The sequence below is a fragment of the Microtus ochrogaster genome, linkage group LG4, assembly GCF_000317375.1.
Source record: "Microtus ochrogaster isolate Prairie Vole_2 linkage group LG4, MicOch1.0, whole genome shotgun sequence".
NCBI classification, from domain to species: domain Eukaryota; kingdom Metazoa; phylum Chordata; class Mammalia; order Rodentia; family Cricetidae; genus Microtus; species Microtus ochrogaster.
Window position 1 is genome coordinate 22,588,383 of NC_022030.1, and position 3,474 is coordinate 22,591,856.

Consider the following 3,474-nt stretch of genomic DNA (forward strand, 5'->3'; position numbering starts at 1 on the left):
TGACTGCACAATCCAGTCAGCAGTAGATGATGGCAGGACACCAACTCGTCGTTTTAGTTAGAAATGTACTTATTTATTGAGACAGAGTCTTACCATGTAGACCAGGCTGGCCCAGAACTCACAGAGATCTGTCTGCTTCTGCCCCCAAGTGCTGGGATGAAGGCATTTGCCGCCATGCCTGGCTAACATCTTACATTAGCAGAGGAAAGCAACATGAACATTGATTTTTCTTTTCCATGTGAACCACTTTTCATTGTCAACAAGTGTTCATCAAATTCAGGGTTTTTTGTTTGTTTGTTTGTTTTTTTTCCCTAAGCAGATTTCACCAGTAAATGCAGAAAAACAGATATAGAAAGGGGGGTGTGTGTGTCACCATTTTCCAGACTCTAGGGGAATAATGGGTTCAGAAAACAAACTTCAGTGAATACTGGATTTTTGTTGTTGTTGTTGTTGCTTTTGTTTGTTTTTTTGAGACAGGTTTTTCAATGTAGCCTTGACTGTCTTGGAGCTGCTCTGTAGACCAAGCTGGCCTTAAACTCACAGAGATCTACCTGCTTCTGCCTCCCAAGTGCTGGGGCTAAAGGCGTGCGCCATCACTAGAATTTTTATGTGAAAGATTGTGTGACCACTTCTGATCCCTTCATTGACTTTGACCTCAATAAAACTGTGACTCTCAGACATTAGCCACCTCCTGCAGGCCTGCCAAGGTGACCCAGCAGCTCACCTGCTGTAGGAGCCCGTTCCTACAGTCAGCTAAGGGATCTGGAATGGGGGTCCTTAAGGCCAAAGGATGTCAGATGAAAGAAACTGAGACATAAGATACAGGATAGAATCGGGAGGTCTGTTTGGCGGTTGGTCAAACAAGTAGCCAAACAACCGAGAACTTATTTTAAAACTTGCTTATATGCAAAGGCAGAACTAAGCACAGCACAGTCGGTGTCCAACCACAAGACCATTCCTGCCCTTGAGTGAGCAGCCTCCTACCTAACCTGCACTTGCTGCCTAGAAGCAGCCTCACTTTCTACCTTGATGTTCCTGAGGCTTGTGGTCAGCAGCGTTCTTCCTACTAGATAGAGTGTTCTTATGGGCAAAGTGCTCTTCTCCTTGGGCCAAATCAGAAGTCTCTCAGAGTCCTCAAAGTTATTGGAAAAAGAAGAGCAGACAAGCTTGAACTTAAATGACTTATAAATCAGAATGAACTCCAGATGAAAACTGAGTCACACATGGGCTCCCGCAACTTTTCAAATTCTTTAAAATCACAGCTCCAGGGATGGATGGGCAGCGCAGATTCAGCACAAGGAAGCATCCATTTTGACCAAAGTTGATAAAATTCTTAGAACAACTCACCGGAATTCTACAGCTTTGTGTGGCATGAAGAAGAAAAGGGGAGGCCCCATAAAAACAAAACTGAGTTAAGTATGGGGCGTCACTTTGAAATAGTTTGAAGAAAAAGTGTAAGTGCAATGCTGGGAACAGGAGGAAGTGGCAGGTGGGTTCTGACTGTTAGAGATGCATTCTTAACAAGATACACCAATGTGCATCACTGGCGAGCCGGGCGTGATGGTGCACACACGTGATCCAGAGCGCTGGGCTCGGGACTAGTGCAGCAGGATTGCTAGTTCAAGGATAATCTGGGCCACATAGCAGGGCTAGGTCCAAAATGAAATGGACAAAAATCTGGCAAAAGGAAGGGGGTTGACAAAATCAGGCCTAGTGCTGCACAACTTTAACCCCAGCACTCGGGAGGCAGAGGCAGGCGGATTGCTGGATTTGAGGCCAGCCTGGTCTACAGAGTGAGTCCCAGGACAGCCAGCGCAACAAAGATAAATCCCTTCTCAAAAAAATGGTGTTGGCAAAATGAGTCTAGAGTGCCAGAGCATTGCTAGTGGCCGATTGTGGTTATTTGATCATGGAGGGCCATTGTTCCATTTCACATTAGTACGTATCTGATTCCAATGTCTTAACAACCAAAACAAATAGGAAACTGTGAGATGCCTGCATATTTAAGCTGGCTAAAGGCCACCAAACTGACAAGGAGGCAGGTGACATCCTTTGATACACCAAGGGAGTTCTTTGTGAACTTGAGACACAAAATAGGTGTTGACTATCAAGAACTGTGAAATAGAAGTACTAAAGCAAGCAAAAGCTTTAGGAAATAATCCTTAACAAGATTTTCAAATGAGCTTGATTAAAACAAACACTAGTGTCCGGTCAGGCTTCCCAAGGAAGGGGTGGACATTAGAGGGACAGCAGTGATCATTTCTGTGTCAGCCAGTGAGAGGGAGGAGCTATGGGGAACACAATGCAACCGCTGCTTCCCTAAAAGTGGCCAAGGTTGCCTGCAGGTGTGGATGTGCAGGGTGACGAGAGGTCCCACATTGAACTGAGGATTTAATGGTATTTGGGCTAGGGTGGAGTCAGGAGCCTGGTGTGCCTTGACTCAGGCGGCCACCAGGAGCAAAGAGCTCCAGCAGATGGCCAGGGCACTGGGTGTAGGTCAAGAGACTGTGCCATGACTGGGCATTTGCCCCTACCCCCAAGAGTACGTTGTATCCACTTCTCTCCTTGGAGAGTTGGGTATATGGAGACACGGCAGCCATGGATGCTGGCCTGGAGCCTGTCAGACCTGGGGAGTCTCCATAGAGGCTTTCTTGCTCGGCTGAGACCCAGTGGTTAGAGCTGGGAGGTGCCCAGTAGCCCAGTGTGCTCAATGTGCTCTTTTGAGGAAACCACTGGCAGGAGTGATGGGTATTTTCATGCTCTAGTGGGCCTTGCAAACTTAAAAACAGACGGCTTTTGTTGCGTTGAATCCCAAGACCAGTTGGATGGTGGTGGGCCCTGGGAGATCGTGCCTGTTCTCCGTAAGAAGATCTCACTGTACAACATTAGGCTTATTACGTGTCCTAGTCAGGGTTTCTGTCGCTGAACTGAAACACCAAGACCAAGGTGTTTGGTGGGGAAGGAAAATGTTTATTTGGCTTACGTTTCCATATTTCTTTTCATCATTGAAGGAACTCAAGCAGGGCAGGAGCATGGATGCAGGAGCTGATGCAGAAGTCGTGGAGGGGTGCTGCCTACTGGCTTTCTTCCCATGACTTGCTTAGCCTGCTTTCTTAGAGAATACAGGACTACCAGCCTGGGGATGGCACCACCCACCATGGGCTGGACCATCCCATCAATCACTAATTAAGAAAATACTCCACAAGTTTGCCAGGAGCCAAATCATACAGAGGCACTTTCTCAGCTGAGGCTCTTTCCCCTCAGATGATTCTAACTTATGTCAAATTGACATAAAACTAACCAGAACATTGAGCATCTAGACAGCGGAGTCAGGCTAGGCTGCCTGTGGTACCATTTTGAAAAAGCATCTGACTGCTAATTGTTTGAGGACGGGAAGCCCATTTGTTCAGGGTGCAGGGGCCAGCACAGTTGCTCACTCTCAGGGGCAGTATGGTCAAGTAGGACACCCACGAT